Genomic DNA, 23043 nt, shown 5'->3' with positions numbered 1-23043 from the left:
CTAATTTGTGTGTGGCAGGTCACAGTAACACCACTGTAAGTAGAAGTCAGTCACTTGTATTAATTCTTAAGAAAGATGAAAAAAATCCTCTTTAAACTGTGATTAATTTTTCAGTGATATAAAGAAATGCTATGTAAACTTGTACTTCCAGACTGTTTGTTATTGATTACTCCCAAAGGTTTACTCTCATGAAGTACTAACATTTGTCATGAAGATATTCTCACAAGATATAAAATTCCCACACATATAGATATTTTCCCACACATATAGAATTCCCTATTATACTCCTTCTTTTGACAAAAGTATTTATATATATGTGTATATGACTGGTGTGTTTATAGATGACAAAACCACTAGACATGAAATATTGTTTGGTCAGTTACTGTTTTATTTTTGCCTGATCCCTAGACTACCATAAATGTTGACTTTCCAAATTATATGTGTGCATATTTTGATGAATAAGAGCGCCATGGTGCAATCTTTGGTCCTGAGGCCATGTAGTTTGGCTTGGCTCATGTCCACACTGCTAAAGGCAAACCCTTTCTACAGCAGAGTGGCCACATCCACGTGAACTAAAACACAACTTTGTGTCTCCACTAGGCCTCACGTTGTACCCATAAGGTTATTATATATTGTTACATTGCATGCTAAGTGTCTGTAAAATGAGGATATAAAACTGGCTGGGACTTTCCGATGGAATTTTATGAAGAGTTGCATAGGGAAGGAGCCAAACTTGGTGCACTTTCCTCAGTTCTTCTACTTAGGAAGCATCCAGTTCTGGTGTTAGCTGCCTGCTGGCTGAAACCACAATAAAACCCAACGTTTACAGACTCAGGCATTTAATGTATATGCATTTTTCTATTGCAATTATAAGGGTTTTATTTCAATATGAAAATATAAATCATCATATTAAAAAAAAAATATATATATATATTTGCCTGATATAGTTAATTGATTTGGTTGTTCCTACCTATAAGATTTTCCTTTATTCTTGTTGATAAATCCTCATGCTTCAGTTGTTACCTTACTCTTCTGTATCTCTTTGTGTTTATTAAGTCATGCAGCTAAATATGAATATGACCAAAACATTTCTTAATCTTTCTGCCTGGCCTTTTTTCATTTAAATTCTTCCTTAGTTAGCAATCTTGTCTGTACTTCTGACTTGGAAACCATCTACAAGTCAGACCTCATAACACAGCTGTAGATGAAGAAAAGAAAATCTAAAAATCTGTGCTGGAAAGGAGGGCACGAAGAAGGTCTGGAATTTTTGTCCCTTCCTTAAATTCTTTCCTTGCTTGCCCCTCCTTCCTAGTGCTGCCCATTTTCCTGTTGATTCCATTTTCTTTTGTCAGCCTCACATTGACAGCATGCAAAGGTAGTTTTTTTGAAACAATTCTATTTTCTCTGTTCCATATTGCTTTGTAGAGCCATAAGCTGTCAGGTGCCTTGGGTGTTTTCAAGATACAGAACTATAAAAATTAGAGATGTGGCAAAAGAAAAGCCTTTCTTCTCACCTTTGTCTCTGAGACAAATTTGTAAAGTTTAGTATTCATTGTTTTGCATTACTCTGATATCGATACTAAAAAAACTTGATACATAAAATAGAAAAAGAAATAGAATTCTATGCTGAACATCTGTTTCCTTTACACTGTTCTCCAGAGACTGCTCAATGCTGTTGTCAAACTTGCTAGAATCTCCAATGTTTGTCCTTGGTCTTAATTTACCAAAGCTGAATCTAATAGAACAGTGTACAAAGATTTTAAAGCAGCCCCTTAAATCTGAAAATCTGCTGCTCTACTTAATGTATGACACAAAGGTATTTGAGGACATTTCAATTCTAGGTTTCTTAGTACTTTGGAAAGTACTAAAACATTTCAAATTCTTGCTTTAGGTAATCATGTATGACTCACACTATCCACAAAGATAAGAACTTCTAGTAAGAGTCCTATTTTTAGATGACCCTAAGATGCACTTGTGATGATATAAGGAATTGAGAGAGTATGTTGAAGCATTACAGAAGGAAATACACGTTTTTATGGAAAACGTTATCAGCGTTGTTGTGCCACTGGGCTTTAAAATATGTGATTTAATGTTAGCATATAAAAAATTAATGGTAACTGGAATCTGGGCTATTCCAGAAAGTTTTTTTGAAAGCTCCAATTGTTTTTTTTTTTTTTTTTTTTCCATTATTCATTTTAGTGCAATTTATTTAATGGTTCATTTCATACGAATCAAAACTTCTTTTTGTCCTAACACTAGAAAAATGTCAGGCTCCTTATTTTCCACATTTACAAAGTGCACTACCCTGAACAGCATCTTAAATTTGTTTGTTTAATGAAATCAGGGTAATCTGAAACGTAAATTATTAAACTGAGTAGTTTAGCTAATAAGCTAATAGAAGTGTCCAATTGTGAATTCTTTCTTTTTGGAGAAGGAAATTACATTGAGAAAAGCAGAAATATATTTAGTTATTAAATAATGTTATAATTTAATGAAATATGAAACTTAAATATGAAAGTATGCAAAATCATAAGTTGGTTTTCTCAATATTATATTCTCTGTTTACTCGTGTGCTTAATCTCTTTCTTGTGTTTGTGATTTGCTGGGGTTTTCTTTTTCTTTGTTTTGTTTTATAGTCTTATATTGAACTAATTTGTCTCAACTGGGGATTAAGGGACAACAGTAATTTCACAAATGAAATTAATTTTTTATATAAAATATTTGTGTTGCTGTTGTCTGCTGCTGATAATCTAAGTATATGTGTTAGCATCTATTGCACTCTATTCTGTGCAACTACCTTATAGTCGTAGTTCTCTGCTGTAGTTTCAAGTTCTTTGTGGTGTTAGATATTTTAATGTTAGCAAACCTTAAACTAACATCTGTGTATTCTCATGCCAGTGACCTAAGGAGCACATAAAAACTTATAGATTATACTTTATGACATTGTCATAATGGAATTTATTGCTTAGATTTTTGGAATCCTTATTTGCCTTTTCAGTGGTGAAACTATTAGATTTCAAAAAAAAAAAAAAAAAGAGAAAGATGTATAAAAGATTTGTTCAACCTAAAAGCAATGGAATGAATGAGAAACAGACATGAATTTCTCTTAGTATATACAATTACATTAAATTACTAAATTTTGAAGTTATCCACAAAAGCTTTCATTTTCTGCCCATTTTAAACTGTTTTTTTTCCTACAAACCCTCTGTATATTTCCAGATATGTGTGGCATCTAAGTTCAGATGCTCTGACTGTATGTGCAGTGTGACATATGACTAGCTGATGATACTGATTAATGGCTCACTTCTTAAAATTTGCCAGTGCATAACTACAACAAGTGGAATGTGTAGATTTCTCCATTCCATTTACAATAAAAAAAAAGGAATTTGATTTTTTTTCACATTTTCCATGAGAATATAACAATATTCAAATTGTTATTATATTTCTAAATTGCTATAGAAAGGAACTGAACATTTTCTTAAAAAAATCACATTCTAAGAAATTCAAATTAAATGTATTGAGCTATATGCCTACCTATTTACTTATTGTCCATTTTGTTAGCTAACAGCTTGAACCTGTTACATGTATTTGCAGATCAGTGATGGGTCAGTAGGCATCTTTTTGCAAGGGAGTTAGTTAGAATGTTTTGCACAGGAAGTTTATGTATTACTGTTGCAAATATGTAAAACAATGAAAAAAACTGATAAGAAAGATTTCTCACCTCAAGCTTTTAGAGATAAAGGAGTAAAAATTTTAAGTCTGGTGGTTTTTTTCCTTTGATACATTTTAAGTGAACCAATATCAATTATGTCTTTCCATTTTTCTTTTGAAATCAGTGGCCAACTGCACTGTTGCTATCAAACCCAAATCAATTAGAAGGTAAGTAAAATTTGAACCTTAAGTTGCTTCCAAGACTTATTGTCTTACTATGTCATATAAAATACTTTTCAAGTATTCAGTCTATGCTGCTTTTAAATACTATCATGTTTTGTGATACCTGTATTTCTTAACCTGTTTAAGGCACGTCTTGTGTTATGTTTTCTATGATGTCAAAGCTGCTGTTATTAGTTCTCTCTAATTTCTGTGTTTACAAGGAGATGTTTAAAAAGTTTTAGAGTTCAATATAACATCTGGCAACTGTTGTGCATCTGAAAACATGAACAGAATGTATTCGGTGACCTGCCTGTGAAAACAGCAAAACACCATCTGCAGTGTGCAAAAATATTTGCTCTTTCATCCATAGCAACAAGTAGCATCAGACACATTGGTTTTTAACAGCCCTCAAAGCAGGGAAAGGGGAAGTATTTGAGGAAGGATTTTTTAAGTTTGGGAATTTGATGAACAGAGATATCAAGCAATGTTTGTTTGTTACTTTCAATAAATATTGTATTGGTTTGTTATTTTCTCTGATTATAAAATAAACTGTATGTATTCACTTGATTCCTGCCTGAAGTCTCATTCTTATGACAGTCTGTTTATTTGACAGGGTTTTGACACCTCAGTATATTTTGAATAGACTTATTCAACTAATTAGCAACCTATCAATAATTTTTTCTTCTTAGTCTTGTGATAGCAGGTTATTACAATATCCCAAGTCTCAATCCTGCATAGTTCTATCAAACTGAATAATAGATTTGTGAATCTAAAGCGTGAGTATTGAAATTAATGGGATTTCCTCACTAACAAGGCTCTTTTGAGGCTTAAATTTAGAACAGACTGAAATACCTTTGAGAATTAGGATGTATTCATTTCAAATTTGCAATAAAAATACTGCTTATTTTCAGATCATTAAAATATTTAATTGTGAGTTTCAGAGAGTGTCGATAGCCAATTTATGGGGAAAAAAAAATCTGATACTGCAGAGCCCAAGGGATGATGGCTTCTGTACCAGGTTTGTTTAGCTCTGTTCCACTGCCTTCACTTGAAACAAAACAAAAAAGGGAAAGAGAGTAGAGGCTGATTACTGATGAAAGACTGGGTGTTAGGTGATACTGTAACTTTTTTTACTACTTGCATTAAAAGCATAACCAATATCATTAGAAGGCGTCTGTGAAACTCTGAGTCTTCTCTACAGTTCAAAATCTCCAAACTAAAAGCCGTGAACAAGGATCCCATCAGAATTTGCTCGATACCACACACGTAGTTTACCCGGATTTCCTTCAATTACAGCAAAGCCCAAATAAGCCAGACAAAATCTGTGCATATATTTTTGAAAAACACTATTGTCAGTGGTTATTGCACATCTTGTGTGTGATGAGTAAACAGCCTAGAAATTTAAAAAGTACTCATATCTTCTTGCTTCATCTTATTTTGCCAAATTTAAGTCAAGGCTGAGTTCTAACAACCACTATGGTAAAGGCATATGAACCAATGCCTTTTGTACACATTTTTTAAAATTTTGTAGGTGATTGTTGAAACAACAAGCAATGCTTGATTGTTTTTTATTGTTTTTTTTTTTTCTTAAATAAAATTTGTTTATAGATTGAACAAAATTGAACAGAATATTTCCGATGATACTTTTGTACTGGTAGATTTCACTTGAATTTTGCTTGACTCTGTGTATGTTTTTCCATTCATAAAGTGAGAGCAAAGGAGCTATAATTGTTCAAGATTTTTTTTAACATATATATATATATTTATTTTTTAACAAATTCCATGACATCAAAGGATTTAATAGTTTGGATGATAAATATCGTGGTTACTTGTGCGATTCTATCAAGTCCTAAGCTTTCATTATACAATATCACAAATTTTAAATATTGCAATGATTTTCACAATTGTTAATTTCTTTATTCATTTAAAATGTAATTTTATTCTAGGTTTATTAGTAGTAGTGCTATTATATTGCATTGTCATCCAATCAGCTGTGTGTTTTCAAATAAGATTTGATGATTTAAAAGAAAGTCTAGTGAAGCAAGGTTTTTCTTGTCTATAACATATTCTGGAAGGAGATCATGAATGGAGTTCTTTACCTGGATTACATATAGCACAATAGAAGCTAATACCAATTAAGGTATATTATATAAGCAGGATAAGAAAGATATCCATACCAAAGAGTGGGCATGAGAGCTTAACCACTCAGGAGATGGATGATAAGAACAGTTCAGTGCACTAACTCTATAGCATTTTGCAGTGTAGGTAATTGGGTGACTCTTATTTCTTATTAGCGTAGAGAACTACAGAGAGTTATTTTAACCTTGCAGCTTGCAGCCCAAAGGCTCTGTCAACAAGATGTTTAGTTATTTTTTCCTTCATCTTGGGTTACTTCATCCAGTTACAGTGTGTACAGTGTGTCCTCTTGTATTTTACTGAAGAGTTTCAAAGTTCTAACTGAAGTGTTTCTAAGGAAGGACTTTAGGACTTTCCTTTGATCTATCTTTCAATGATAACAGGATAAGGAAAAAATCCCTGGTCTACAAGTATGTTTGAAAAAGGATGTCAACTAAATCTTAGCTGACACATGCATACGTTTATTGCATTTACTCTGGTGTCAACAAGTTAATTGTTAAAGTTTTATAAGCACATTCATTTACTTACACAGAAGTACATCTCATTGTTTTGCTTGCCAGAAAACTTACAGTGTCCCAAATAATCATATAGCCTGACAACATTTCTACTTGATAAACTTCCTTACTGAAATATGTACACCCTTATATCCTCCTGGAGATGCTGGAAGGCCTTGCTTGCCCTAGTCCCTTAGTTTAAAATCAAAACAAAAAAGCAATATGTGCTGGTTCTTCTGTTAAGAAATGTTGGGTTAAGTCATTTGTGAAGGAGCTATCATATCTCCTTTAACTTCCGCCACTGATTGCATCCAGAGGATGAGAGTCTTTCTTTACACCTTGTTCAGACGTAGACTGGCAAAACTCCCAGTGATTCCTCTTTATGCTGGAACAGGAATGTTTACACAGGCATATTAAATGAAAAACACATTCAAAAATACATTCTGTTATAATGATCCTACCAGAGAACAGCATGTTATATATATAAAAAAAATTTGGTTATTAGTCTTGTTATAGCTGGAAAAATATCTCAAAAACAAAGGCAATGACAGATGAAGATTCACAAAATGTAAGTGTAGTCTATACCTTCCTCAGTACTATATATTCTCAATTTCTCTATAATATTCTATGTTTACTAAGTTGTTTGTTGTATTTTTTGATACAAAGTATTGACCTTTGCATGTATTTTTCTGTTATGTATGAATATTTTAAATAATTTTCAAAGTATTATATGGAGAAGTGCAAAAAATAAAACAAATCCAACTACCTATGGGTGTACAGGCCACTTGACACAGACCCTGTTTTTTTTTTTTTTGTTCTGATTCTTGAATGGAATATCCTGGAATTCCAGTTTGTGCCTATTGCTTCTTGTCCTGCCACTGTGCACCACTGAGAAGAGTCTGAGACCACCTTCTTTACTAGCCTTCCTCTGCCCTCCCCCAATATTTTTACACATTGATAGGATTCCCCCAAGCATCTGCTTCCTGAGAAAATTTAAAAAAATGTTTATTACACTCAGAATTCTCTTTCGTGCAAGAAGGGGAGAACACCTTACACACTAAGTCTAGACTAGACCAGTCTAGCTGGTCTTAACTGTCTAAATCAAAACATTATTATTAACCCAGTTGCAATATTACACTTAGAGTTTTAAGGAAATACAGTTAATGTGAATATAACTTCTGAGTATCTACCCCCTTTCTGTTGCGTTTGCCTTCCTTCCACTGCCCCCCAGCTTCTGAGGTTGATGTCTTTGGTCTTTCAGCAAGGGTGTGGCATGTCAGCAGTGTCCTGTGTTCTTCTATAGGAGAACTTTGGTGTTGGTGGTTTCTTCATCCACATGCAAGAACCCACTTGAAGTCATTTTTACAAGTTGCTAACACAGTTGCACTTTGCTGTCTCTTCCTTTGTTCAAAGCACCATGGTGCATCCACATTTGCTATCTTTATATGTGTTAGATACTGTTTGTTCACTTTGTTATCCCCAGCACTGTTTTTTGCTCATCTCCCAGGGCTGCATTTCTTTGATAACTAATAACTGACCGCTGCTGAGTAGCACAGGTGAGTTTATAGCCATGGGGCCTCTGGTAGCATCCTGTGTCTGTACATTCAAGGCTCCTGCTATAATCCCATACCTATACTCACCTATATTGTGCTTTGTGCTGCAGTCAGAAGCAGTTAATACAATGCATAATAACTAGTTGCTATTACTTGCCATGTCCTACAAACCCTGTGTTTAACAGTAGATGTTACACCATACACCTGTACAAAGCTAAAGACAAGTTAAAACAAATTTGGCAATAGTCACCAGTATTTTAGCTGCTATTACAAACTAAATTACAGCTCCAGGCAGGGTAAGACAAGCCCTGACAATATCTGACACATCCTGAGACCCACATGAGTTTAATAACAAGCTGGTGGCCAGGTGCAAGCAATATTTACTGGAATACAAGACCTCAAACCCCTTTCAGAACATCATTTTTTAGAAAAGCATATATACCTTTAAAAGAGGAAAATATAAAATATTTCGCTATTTTTCTTGCTTTCTCTGCTCTTGTCTTACAGCTGCCCACTTAATAACAAGGTTTTTTAGAAAGTAGAATAAAAACCTTTCATGTCAAGAAGTGACACCACTTATTGCTTTACTTTTGACTTCAGCTGAAATCTGATTGAAATGTGGTTATCTCAGTGGTGACTTGATTTGTGTTGCTGTCTTCCTTTTATACAAATTTAACTAGTGTTAAAGCTATACTAGGTGCTTGGATTCTGTCTTTGTTCAATTAAATCAGCAACTAGTTAAGGTTGGATTTTTAAAAATATTTTTTTGACTCGTGTTCTGTGAAGAGTAACCAAATGACTGTCATATCTGTCACTGATCATCTTTCCCTAATTTCCTGTAAATGATTCTGTCTCATGAAAGCGTACTGTTAAAACATTGCTCTGAAGAAAATTTATGTAAACTGCTAAATGTAAGGTAACATCACAAAAGCTCTGGCTATAGTAATCACTGATTTCTTTCTTTTTTGACCATTGTATTAGCTAGTCAGCATACCCTTTGGACTTGTTTTGCTTTTTTGCCTACTTGTTTTTACATAATTTAAATTTTAATCACAGAATACATGTGGGAAGCAGAATATTAAAGGTCTTGAGGGCCCTGCCTCTATTATGCCTGTTGTGGAGCCCACTTGTTAAAATAACTGTTGTTTCAAGTTAAGTGTTTGTTCATTATTTGTTTTAAAGAGGAACATTAATAATTTAGAGTGACTATGAACAGAGGCAATACTGTGTGCATAGCTTGCATTTTTGGATCTCTCTTCTGTATCTTAAAGCTTTTTACTTGTCTTTAGTAACCCACATCATGTTGTTTTCCTTTAATTCCTTCATAACATATCTTTCTTCCCCTTGTGCCTATTCAGAATTTCTAATTTTTCATTTCCTCTTTGTGAAAAGGCATTTCTTTTTTGTATCTTTTTATACAGGGAAAAGATTATCTTCTTTTATCTTTTCTTTTTCTTTCTTATCTGGATGAAAAAACAGAGCACTTTTGCTATATCAGGATGAAAATTTCTCTTGTTTTCTGCCATTTTTGGTGATACATTTGTGTTTAATTCCCCAAACTTAATAGGATCTTATGAATAGTTTGAGTATGAAGTATTTTAGGTCATTTTTATTTAATTATTATTATTATGTATATATATTTAGCAGCATAGGCTGGTTTTACTTCACTTATATCAAAATCATTTATACAACTTCTACATCTGACATCAGAGCAACTTTCTGTCAATAATATTTTCTTCTCTGGGTCTAAGACACTGTGTAACCTTCTGTTAATATAGCAGCAATGTATCTGCAGTGAAAGGGTCATAAAGATGTAGTGAATAAATTGGGAATAACAGCTGTGTAAAAATTGGTTGCCTAGGAGTAGAGAAGAACACGGTTACTAAGAGTAAGTGGTAAGATGTGTCTTGCTTTTATCTAACATGGAAAATCCTTATCAGTAACTTTAAAGTTATATTATCATTGTATTCATCTAGTGTTCACAGGTAATAAATGAGTATTTTACATGTAGGAAGATATGTGTTTTCAGTCTTAGAGCAGAAAGATTACAAAAATAAGAAACGGAGTGGTACCTCTCTTGTCCTCCTTTTTGCATCCAAATATAGAAACAAACCAACAAGAACATAATAGCAACTATGCTGTGACAAGAGATTTCAAGCCTGAATAGATGCTATATTATGTGTGTGCCATTTGTTGTGATATATGGAAATGTTCATTTTACAAGACAGTGGGGTTAGGCCTTAGTTAATATATTTTAATTTGGGGCTAACTATACATGAAACCTTACAACTGTAGAGAATATTTAAGAGCTCGCTATGAATTGTAAAAAACATGATGTATAATCACAAACTTTGGGGCTTATTTCTCTTCCTTAAAGGTTGCAGAGCAAGGAGGTGGACTCTGTTCTAACGTAATGATAGAAAACAGAGCAACAAACCAATGGATTCCCACTACCTTGGGTATGGGGCTGGTTCTGTGCATCTAAACCAGCCTGGCTGTTTTCTCTCTCATTGGATTGTTGATCATATGAACATAGAACATAAGTAGATCAGTTAAACAGACTCGGTTGTGAAAGGAGTCCCAGCTGTCAAGGGAATGCCAGTGGAGATATTTGACTTTTGCACTATTCAGGTGGCTGAAATCATTCTAGAATGTAGATTTACATTGTGCTATCTTTTTAAGAAGCAGCATTTTAACTTCAGGTCAAGATTATGGTCTAGGGAAAGAATTCCCATTTTATCTTTATCCTGAAACATTTAGTAACTATTTTTAGACTGATGCTCTATGAACTCCATATTGCTATTAAAGCATATGTGCTGGCAACAGTTTCCTATATAATATCCACCTTGGTGAACGATCATTCCTTTTAACATTGCAGAGACATTTCTTGAGTTGCCTCATCATTTAACTATTTATATACTCACAGATAGACGTCACTTTTATTTGGGATATTGCAAACCTACTACATTAGGAGAAAATATGTGGGGACTCTGGATCCATTTCTGAGATGAGCTAGTCCCTTTGTGGGTACACAGTGTGCTGGGGAAGTCCAATGAGGTCTTTTGGTTTAATGAAGCTGACAGAAATTTATAAACAAATTGAATCACACTGGCAGATTCAAATATAGCACTACATCCTGTGTCTAGCTAAGAAGGCTTTTACTAGTTCAGGAAATGCAGCTTTTAAAGATAGGGATAATGTGCAATGATTAAATCAAAAGTGTTTTGGAGAAATTTTATATAGTAACTAGTGCACCATTTGATATCTAATACTCTTGAAATCTGGATGCAATACCAAACAGATACATTATATAAATTCTCTTGGAAACAGCATCATCCTGTCAAGAATGTCCTGTCTTACTGAAGAGTAAGGACAGGATTCCCTATTTCAATGTGCCATAATACTGATTGCTGTGTGATTCTAGATTCAGATCAGGGACACCCCTACCTTCCCCCTGGCCCCATCCCCCACTTCAGGAACAATATTTCTGTATTTTTCAGAATTTTAAAAAATAAAAAATAAAAAATGGTCCATTTTAAAGAAACCCTGTGAGACAAGGAATTAAAACAGGAATATCAAAAAGCGGATTTTTTATGAATGTCATTACTTAATGAATCAATGAGTGTTTTAAAATTTTAATATTCAGGGAAGCTGGTAGGGGTGGGTTTTATTCCTTTTTGTGTGTGCATGTCACAAAATACAGTTACACAGACACACACACCTGGCTGAACGGTAGTTATCTGAAAAATTAATACGTGTATATAGATAAAATCTATCACGGATTTCCATGAAGTAATGTTTGTGTGACCTGAATGAAACAAAGTAATATGCTGTCAGTTTCAAAGTGATGTAAGCTTGAAAACTTGACAGTGTAGCTGCTCTGGCCTTTATGTTTTTATTTTGGAGAGATTAAATTTGAAAAAGGTGATTTCAGAAGATAACGATCTATTTTTCCAGAAGGAAGTTCACAAACCACAAAATATGGGTGTAGAATGTGGCACTGGGGAGAGAACAATGGTGGAGATTGAATACTTTTGAGACATAAATTAATACTGAGCATTGTTTTGTAGAAGAGCTAACTCAGGTCAGGAAAACTGGACGGGGCTCTGTAGAGTGAGACTGAGGATAATTGAAGAGAAACATGGAATTCACTCTGAGCAGGATCATCCAGGGCATCCAGAAAAATATAAACAATGATCATCAATTTGAATTGACTTTATTTAAGAATACACGGTGAAAGAATTTAGCCTGTAGCTTTGTAATATACATTCTATATGCTCTGTGCATTTTCACACAGAATTACATTGACCCTGGGATCACTGAGAGAGGCAGTGAATGTGAAGCATGAAACAGCAATAAGTCAAAATGTAGTCAAGGGTCAGCCATTCAAGATCCAAGAGGAAATGTGGAAGTCAACTCACTAAACATTATCAATCTAAAGGAAGTCTATACTCAAGCCAGAATAGGATGCCTCTGGGTTTGCCTAGTCATAACTGAATATTTGCTTTCCTTATAGGCTCTGCTGTACCAATGCCTTTTCTGATCTTCATTTGAAGTGACAAGCATCAATGTTACTTCAGGACACTGTAGTTCAGATTTTGTGGATCTTTGAAAATCTGAGTCTCAACTCAAGCAACAATGTTTGACGTATGTTCATCCCTAATGAAATCAAAACTGAGTTGACCTGATATGGACTGACTCTAAATGAATCAGAAGCATAAAAGTTTGGAGTAAGACCTAATTATTTTCAAAAAAATATTTCCCACTTGCAATCTTATTTGTAATCCTAGCTGTATTAATCTTTATGGTGATGAAATGTAATGAAACAGCAAATGTTTTTTTTTATGTGGACTTTTGTGCTAATTAATGTGATAATGGTGGTTCTCACAATATATAGATAGTTCATCAAACTACTAAAACCAGCACTTCACATTAGCTGTAAATTGTTTAAAATACTCCTTGGCTTTCAAAGACCCTGGATACATTTTGTCATCAATTCCAAAAAATCTGTTTATGAACATTCACAAGTATCTAATCAATTTTAAATGTGTGACTGTCACTAAATAGAACATACTGATGTGTTTTCATTCTCCAACAACTTAATTTAAACATCTAATCCCTAAACACAGACAGTATAAGCAGGAAGGGAAGCCTTATTTGTTTCATGGGAGAAGACAGGTAATAAATCCATGCTTTCTGACTAAAACCAAAACAAACCAACAACCAAAAAAAAAAATAATCCAACAAGCAAACAACAACAACAACAAACTTTCAGATGGCAGATATTCAAATGCTTATTGTACTTTTTGCTCTTTTGTTATTAGCTTTTGCATTGTGTCCCGTGAACTGAATATTTTCTTTTTACACATATGGAAAAGTAATAAAATTGCTACATACCAAAACATTCAGAAAATTCAATTTCCATAAGATGTAATTTCTTAAAAACACAGTGAAAACTCTCAGATGTCCTATTTTGTCTATCTTTTAATAAAATTTCAGTGCAAAATTTTTAAAACTTGCATTACCATTACTCATGTCATGCAAATAAATTAAATTGGCTGTTTTTCTTTCTCTCTCTCACACACACACATACACAAAATCATCACGCTCGTGACTGATTAGAAAAAAATCAGGCTAAGACCCCTGAAAAATCAGACTAATTTTCTCAAGTAGTGAATCTAAAAAAAAGATGAGTGGGAAAGTTTAGATAGCTAGCTTGCTCCAAAGATACTTCCTTTTCTGTTTTGAATATTAACAGATTTTGACAGATACAGGATTTGTCATATAGGATGGGTATGTCTGCATTGAACTCCTTCAAACTGCAGATGAATTCATAATATTAGCAGTAACTATACAATGAAATATCAAGTTAATCTACAAAGGTATGCTAAACCAGACAATTAACTGCATTTCTAGTGAGAAGAGGTAGGAAAATTATCTTCATAGCTATTTGTCCAGCTTTGAATTTGTTAATACTTTCAAGGGGTTGTGATTTTGAATTTTTGACAAAGTTTACTTGGAAAGTTTCCTTCTTACTCTTTCCTTGCTCTGTGTGTTAAGTTATATTTTATTATTACATCCCTGGAACCTATATATTACCAGAGACCTGGTGACTCCATTTACTTTCTAGTGGCCTGTGTATAAGGGTACTTTACTAGGACCCTGAAATCCTGCAGGTTTGGAATGAAGCATGTCTTCCTTCTAATGGCTGTAATCTTTTAATTATGTGGCAATGTATATGCATTTCTTTATCTGCTTATTAGCAGATAGTCAAATAAGTATCATAATGGAAAAAGCCACATCCAGATCTTGGCCACTTAGTACAGACAGACATGCCCAACAAAAAATGTAAATAGGAAAGGACTCTAGAAGATGACTTATTGGAGGCATTTTCAGAAGCATCTTAGCTCCTAGGGGCCCTGCTTAGGTTTGAGGGAGGGGCAGAAACCTTTCCCAAAGAGGCGTGCTATAGAGAAATATCCAGTGCTTCTAGTAAGGTTATTGTCAGCCTAATGGATCCAACCAAGCAAAGTCGTTGGACAAAGTGGAATGGGGAGATGTTGAAAGAATTCAAAAGACAAGGAAGAAATGTTAAAAAAAAAAACAACTCAAAAACTAGCAAACCAAAGTTTGTGGCTAGTGCTGTGTCCTCATCTATCTCCTACAGTGCTATGCAGATCTGTGTAGAAAGCTGTGACGTTACCCCAAACATACTGGCTGCCCACTCACCATGCTGCGGTGATGAGTGAGGGTACTCAGCCTTCAGAAGCAGGATTGCCATTTGCATAGAGCTCTGCCCAGATGATGAATGTTTTCTTCTCACATGTGTTGGTACTGCTCCATCTGCTCAGTTAGCAGCCGCTGAATCCCTTTCTGAGCCTGGGTGATGAAAATCTGTCATTGTATCTGAAAAAAATATATGGTAAATACAAAATTTCATTAAATTGAGGTGTGATCTACCTTAATTATAATAATGATTCTTCATATGAGCTGGAATTTCCTTTGTCTGGCATGTCTATATGAAGTGTATCATACATATATATATCAAACCAAAGTAACATTTTATAGTGCATACTTGCTTGTGTTGTTTTATGGGGTTTATTTTTTTTCTTCTCCAACCTGCTTAACATTTATTTAAACTGAAATGATTTGAAATTTGAAACATCATCTATGTAATGGTGAGATTCCAGTAACTAATTATGATTTAATGTTTTGTATTACTGTTGTTTGGGGTGGTGTTTGATTTCCTGAAGTCATCACTTGGTAGGGGGTTTAGAGGATCTAGAGGATCTACCGATGTACCTTACAGACTCATCTACTGTGTGATACAGAAATATTGATGATATATGCCAAAAGGAATCTGAAAATTTCAGGTTTTTCAAAATTTTGAGTTGAAGTATGTCCTGCTGCTTAGATCCATTTATTTACCATGGTCTTTATGTTTACAAAATGTTTGTGAAAGAGGCAAGGTGTTACACTGGTGTCCTTGATGCTTTCAAGAGTTCTGATAACTAGGAAAAAAAAAAAAAAGATCCAAACAGTTTTACAATATGAAAAATAACTCACCTGATTTAAAACTGAACTTCATACACATACACACACACCAATTTTGGTAAAAAATGTTTTCTTTCTACTCAGGAGTATATTTCTCTTTTTATATCTTTATAATTTTTGAAAAAAAAAAAGAAAATGTGGACGTTATCTGTTTAAGTATTCAGTTGTTCAGTATGAGAGGCTTTTCATGATTCTTTCTTACACGAGTCAAAAATCAATTAAAAACAAACAAAAAGAAAGATTTTTTTCCGAGGTTTGTTTTCTCTCTAGTGAAAAGGATCAAGTTCCTTTACTGAGAAGCTTGGTAGTTACAACAGACTTAAGAGAACTGTAGTTTGATTGTTTCTTTGTTTGGTGAGTTTAGTTTGTTTACAATTGGGTAGAGACAAATTATAATAACAGAAGTAAAAGCACTTGCTATTACAAATCCTTCTAGCTTTCCGGAGGACAACATAAGGAGGATAGTAGTACAGCTTTTCACTTTTTCTAAGTGTGGTCAATTGTGCAATAACTGTTGCTCGCCTTTGTGGACAATGTTTGACTGTATTTCTCTGTTTTCAGTATTTTATACTTGAACTTAAAATATATTAAAGAAAGAAGGGTGCCATTTCTGTAGGAAGAACTTTTTTTTTTTTTTTGTAATAGTTGAACTACATACTATTACCTTTGAAGTTTGAAGACATGATAAGAAGACTGCAATTTTGAAACTGATGTGTCAAACCACTTTACATATATATGTACTGTACAGATGTTTGGTTTCCAGAGAATTATTTCCACTTTTTTTGTCAATCAGTACTCTGATCTTTACTGTGTTTAAGAAAATCAGCTGCTTTCTATTTCACAAATGAGTCATTTATTTGTTTCTTAAAGATACTATTTCCAGCATTTGGCTCCCAACAATAAGTCACTTCTTTCTGTTTCACTTCTTTCTATTTTTCAAAGGCTCAGCTTTCAGCTGTCTCAACAAAATTCTCTACTATATATCAAAAGACCATTAAACAGAGCTCATACTTTCTTAAAATATTATGTTACTCATGGGATCTCAGTAGATTAATAAATTTGTGTTATTAGAGGTACTGAGAGGATTTTTCCCTACTAAATAATTTCCAGAATGGAAAATATGTATAAAAAATGGGAAGAGGTATTATTTTAGTAAAGATTGACAATTAAGTTTTCTTGAATAGTGTCTTTGAACTTTTAAATAGTGTCTTTGAACTTTTAAATACCGTCTTTGTCTTTTGAATAGAAAGAAATTATGTAATACTCTAATGCATAGTGACCGGCTGAATTTATTACCTGCTGAGTTCAAGATGTTAATTTCTCAGAAATCAAGGTACATGTTCCTAATTTCAACCAGGTCCCTTTCAGAATTTATAAGCCAAGACTTAACCACAGAATCTCATATGCCAAGGACTCTCACCTTTTAAATATAGACAAGGAAGAACACAACTTACTGGTAAATCTTTGAATCTGAAACACAGTCAGCTAGTGGTTACTCCACCTTCAGTATGGAGAAGAGTGAGTAGTTTTACCTTGAAGATACAATCAAAACAGATCTAGACTCTAATTGAGTCTAAACTCAGGTCTAGCCTGTACACATTTATTTCTGGTGTCTCTATCACAAGAGATTTTTTTAACTCAAATTCTGAGGAAGATTTTTAGAAGTACAGCAGTATAAAAAGTGATAATTTACAAAACACTTGTCACAGAATAGTTACATTTTGGCAACAAGAAAGTGTAAAGGTGCTCTGTATATGTGATATAGCATAACATCAACATTTGTTGGTCTGCAGACAGAAACTTTTCTCCCGGTGTTTGATGTACAAAGTTAAAAGACTGAGAAGAGTAGATCAGATATCATGACATGCAGTGCAGAAGCAGAGAATCCTTTTAATCAGAAGGTCTGAAATAAGCATTAGGTTGCTGCTTCTATTTTTTTTTTTTCACATAGGAAATAGGAAATATTTCCTTACTTCCTAGAACTGTTGCTAAAAAAAAATACATATTGAAATAGTTTTTTGACTTCAAAGGCAAAAGTGTTCCAAAATTCTTGAAATCCACAGAAACATCAAATGTTGTGTATTGGTGTCCAGTACTGCTCTATAATGAGATTTCGTCCTAACAAGCCAGTGTTAGACGTACAATACCTCCAATAGAGAAAGTCACATGCTCTGTTTGCATTTGTAGACAGCAGTTCAGCCGTCTAAATGGTCTTTCAATCTGCTAAAAAGTTGAAATGGATGGGTGCCATGTTACTTAATACAGATTCGTAAAATAGTGCTTCATTCAGATATGCCACCATGGCACAGAAGTTCATGTCTTGGTTCTGGCAAGCTGACAGGAAGAAAGTAGACATAGCAGGTATATCACTATCATTTGAATTTTGCACTGAGGCATCTTCATCAAAGAGCCAGTTGCAATAATTTTGCCTCTAGGATTCTAATTTCATTGAGATTTCAGATTACATTTATTTGAAGATTAGCTTTTAAGATGCCATATTAAAAACCAAAACAAATATTGTTTAATGTTGGAGTGATACTCCTGAGTCAGTCTTGAAATGCTTTTAGTTGCTGTGGCTATCATGTCTTTATTGTTGAAAGCTTGCTGAATAGTTAATATTGCAAGTGTTAATATTTCCTGAAATGTGTAGGGAATGTTATGAAAATAAATGAAACACATAAAAATGCATAAAGCACTTATAAGTATATTCCTTATCCTTTTCTCATAATTAGGTGACATGCATTGTCACCTAATTATGAGAAAAGTTTCTTCAATATACAAAGAGGTGTAATATTTTTAGTGTGTAATAGGTCTGAATCAGTACATTCGTTCTTTAAGATTTTGCCTGTTATTTTTTGTCCTTCACTTTTTTTTACTTAATAACATATTGCTGATTTTTTATTTAATATAAGATCTAAAAATTGGAGATACACTGGTATTTTCATGTGCATAGCCTGTGAGTTGTCTAGAGAAATAAACAAGAACACTGGCTAATTCAGCAGAGTGTGGTTAATACAAGGTGAAGTTTATCCCTGAATCCTTTTTTCTCCAATATTTTACCAGGTCTTTTAGCTCAGCAATCTCAGCCTTGGTCCCAGAATCAGGGTGCCACTCCCAAATTCTTAAGTTTCCTGTATTGACAACTACATTTGCAGACTTAAAGAAAATGTACTGTTGATGTGTTGTTAATGTATGCAAATATGGCATTTGTTAATAAAAGATTAGAACGCCCATCCTGTTAATGATGATGATAAAATTAAGATATGATAATAAATTAGTATACAACTAGTGAAGATTTGCAACACAAGATTTGCATAGTATTCTTACAAGCTACACTGAAGCCTTTTCATCTTTTATTAACTTACCAGATGAGAAAAGACGAGTAAAGTGCATCCTAAAACATCCTAACAGTGCAAATGGTCTTCATATATATATATATACATATATATATATATATATTTAAATTGCAAACATAATAATCTTCTCTTATTTGGAATAAAAAATGTGAAATGAGACATAATAGACACTAAGTGACAGTATTCTCTAAAAATTTATCTAACTTCTGGTGTTAAACAAAGGGTTACCAATAAAAGATAAAAGCCAAGTGAGTCATTTCTGTATGTAGTCACTAGGCATTTATGAATGAGAATGGGTTATGGAGCTGGAAGATTTCTAGCCAGACCTTTCAGTATTCCAGCCAGCCCCGCGTTCAGAAGCATGTCTGGAGAAAAATTGTTCCTATTAGCTGGATATACATAAAGATGAAAAGCAACATGGTATTCCACATCTTTTTATGGTTTCTAATGGTTTAGCAAATGTCTCAAAGTGACAGTGTTTCAAGCTGTGCTAAGCCATTCTAAATTTATCTAGAAACTAGGTTCTGAAATTGATTTATTTTGTGTATAAGTTACTGCTGTCTCCCAGAGGTTCATAAACTACTCACATTCAAAAGAGCCACAGTCACATTCCATTAATCCAAAGCAGTAGGATCACTTCTTTCATATGCGTTCCTCCAGTTTCTAGAATACTGAACAGTACGAAGTCTTGCAGTAACAAGAATTATCTGACCTCTAGTAAGCACTTTACCACCATTGGAAAGCTTGGATTTAAATTTATAGCTAAAACTTTTATTAATGTACTTAGCTCATGGTGAGTTTTTGTGTAACAATCAGGTGTGAAATAGCTTCATTTGTTAATTGCATATTGATTTGAATTTTATTTTGCTGTCCATAATTATAAAAAAGAAAATCTACAAAGTTTAAATTCCAGTCTGGTCTTCAAAGTATTGACACCCCATCTTCCTCAACACACTTAAAACGTTAGAAAATTGTTTTCTGTTCTCATTAGGATATTCCCACTTGCTAGTGAGTTCCTAATAACTATTCTGTAGTTTTTTCCCCTCTCCCCCTCAGTCTTGATATTTAGGTAGATTAGTTTATACCCCATTTTCTCACTTTCTAAAGTTGTGGAAATGCAGTAACCTGCACAGATTTGGAAACATAATTGCTAATATGGTAGAGATTACTTTAGCTAATTAATTCTGCACTCTACAGTAAATTTCATTAGGCTTTGTAATGCTTATCTTTACATTCTTTCCTTTGTTATTTTTCAAAAGTCTTTTAATTTTATAATGCTTTATAAATGCAATTAACTTTTTTTTTTTTGGTGACGGCTTAAATAGAAAATTAATTATTTCAGATTTTTTCTCTGTCATTCATGAATTGCTATTTAAATTAGCAAAGATTTATTCAATTACACTTTGTAAGCACATGTAACAAATAGTATGATCATTCAACCTGATAACAAGCAGTGGCTTGCAAAATCACCACCAGTATTGACTTTGTCCTCTTTTTTTTTCTTTTCTTTTTTTTTTAATCTGTCCTTTTACTGTCTTCAAGTATCTTCCAAATAGCTTTTCTAAATAAGGTATAAGTGAAAATTTTTACTTTTGAATTAAACACAGGAATATGTACACTGGAAGTTTTCATCTAAGTTGGGACTTAGCTTTACACGTAAACCTAGAGGCTTTTAGGACTCTTCCTGTATCTTCAGTTTCATAACAATGATGGCTTTGTCTGGGGAATGATAACACAAACTCATGTACTTTCTTTCTTTCTCTTTCTTTCTTTCCCTCCCTCCTTCCTTCCTTCCTTCCTTCCTTCCTTCCTTCCTTCCTTCCTTCCTTCCTTCCTTCCTTCCTTCCTTCCTTCCTTCCTTCCTTCCTTCCTTCCTTCTTTCTTTCTTTTTCTTTCCTTTTCTTTCTCTTTTTTTTATTATTTCTTTCATCATCTATCTATATACAATTTTGTGTTGGGTTTAAGCATTCTTGACTTCAAAAGGAAGGCAGCCTTATTTAGCTTATTAACTTTTAGCTAGAAGTCCTTGGCTTTTAGAGCTCTATCCATACACAAGATAAAAATGAGGTTGCATGCACTGGTAATGTGGTGTGGCTTTTAGAAGAGAGATTTCAGGTTTTTATCTTGTTGTCAGGCTCTTTGGATTAGATCCAAACAGGGACTTCAGGGACACAAACCAAGGATTGCCAAATTTAACTTTAGAGGGCAGCTAGCTCCAGGGTAAACAACAGAACTCTGACTGAAAAGTCTAGCTGTTTTTTTATCATTGTTATTATTTTTAAGTGTGTATCAGTACAAAGTATTAGGCACTTCAGAATATGAGCCAAACTACTTAAACCAAATCAAAACAAACAAAACAAAAGAAACAAACAAACAAACAAACAAAAACCCGACACATTGGAGAGGTTTATAGGTAGAGTGAATGAAAAGCTGATTTCAGCTGGAAATGCTCAAATTGGTTCCCTATAACTTCTTGTTATAATCACTCTTACCTTTCAAATTAAATAAATACATAAATAGATAAATGATGACATTTTACCATACAAGATTCTCCAAAGGAAGCAGACTTCCTTTGTCCTCTTCTTCAAGTTGTCTTAACATCTTACATGATATGTACAAGATCTCTGATCCTAATGAGCTAAATCATATTTTCTTTTGTAGTGGCATATTTAGAAATTATCAGATTTTAGCTGAATACTCATATTCATATTTAGCTGAATACTCACATCCAGCTGTGAAATGTGGAAGAAACCTCTAGACAGAGAATCTGTTTGAGATTTAGGCTATAAATCCCCCATAAAACTATATGGCAGCTTCAAAGTTCCCAATTTTTGTTGTAGTTTTATTGAATTAGAATGCTCTCATCATTTGGACAATCCCATAATAAGCCAGTGAACTACATTTAAACTTAACAGTAATGTATAATAGTTTTTAGTATTGAGTCATAATGAAGCTATTACCAGAAAATCTATTTGTTTGAAGTCACTTTATAGAAGTACCAGTTTCTAAGCTCAAAGTCAGTTAACTTACACCATTTCAATAATGTCATGAATTGTCTTACTTTCCTGTAGAAAAGACCTTCAGAGAAAGTGACCTCATTTACATTTTCTAGTTGAATTATTCTAAAAGTTCCCACAGAACTGGAAAAAAAAAAAAAAAAACAACAAACAGCAACATTTAATCAGTGTACACACTAGCCTGCATAAAAGAGAATATATTTGAGCAAATCAAACATTTTAATACATCACAAAATAAAGGAGAGCTGTATTTCTAAAATGCTCTTGAAGATATCAGAAGTGAAAAGAATGTGTTCATGTTTTATGCAACATCTGTAAGAAAGAAAAAGGTTTTCCTGCAAAAGTAATGTCATCAAATAAAGTCTGATTTCTTTTTTTTTCCCTCCCTAAAGACTGTACCCAAGTTATAGTTGGAAAAGCTCGTCTTCAACAGGATCAAAGTGTGGGGAGAGATTCAGAACAGACAGGCACTAGGATCTTGTGAGATTAAAGCTGAGTAAAATTCACAACTGCACATTTCAGATAATAAAGAATCACTCTTACTGAGACAAATTACACCTTTGTTTGATTTTGTATCTTCTGAAAATGTTCTAACTCCACCTCCATGAGTTCACCAAACTACTGTTATTAAATAGGGATACCATTATTCAAAACAGTAATTGTATATTGTAATAGTAACTACAGTATTAAAAACAAAGTGTTTTCCAGTCCAGGGAAAAGACATGCTTCTTGTCAAGAAAGATTCCTAAATTACAAACAACAAGAAGAAGGAAATTAAGAAAACAAAATACATAAAGACTAAGTTCAAGAAATGTGATAATTGGTCTCCTAGGCCCTTCCAGGGCTTTGTCACACAGTGTCCTATCTGGTGGGAAGAAAAAATGTCAAATGTCTTTCCCTTATTACTTCTTTCACAGAAGACGTTATATTAGTAATCCATATTGTGATAAAAGGCTGAAAGTCTACTCACGGTATTTGCTGATTAAAAAAAACAAAGCACGAAAGCACTTGTGGATCATTTTCTTGGCTGATAAATATTTATAAGGCAAGGGTGTGACAG

At 33.6% G+C, this 23043-nt stretch overlaps 1 long non-coding RNA gene across 3 annotated transcripts in view; it reads right to left on the bottom strand.

The window, feature by feature from the left end:
• The window catches only part of LOC106041755 (uncharacterized), a 73550-nt gene that overhangs the window by 36587 nt on the left and 13920 nt on the right, over positions 1-23043 (bottom strand). For 2 of the 3 annotated variants that reach the window (XR_010831195.1, XR_010831197.1), the window contains 2 exons: positions 14786-14962; positions 5930-6888 (listed from right to left, as the gene is read on the bottom strand). This is a non-coding gene — a long non-coding RNA (uncharacterized lncRNA). Of the gene's footprint in view, positions 1-5929; positions 6889-14785; positions 14963-23043 lie in introns of those variants that run through there. The other variant, XR_010831196.1, reaches the window with a different exon arrangement.

This window comes from Anser cygnoides, chromosome 4 (genome assembly GCF_040182565.1).
Source record: "Anser cygnoides isolate HZ-2024a breed goose chromosome 4, Taihu_goose_T2T_genome, whole genome shotgun sequence".
In the NCBI taxonomy this organism is placed as follows: Eukaryota; Metazoa; Chordata; class Aves; order Anseriformes; family Anatidae; genus Anser; species Anser cygnoides.
This window is presented reverse-complemented; position numbering and strand designations above follow the sequence as displayed.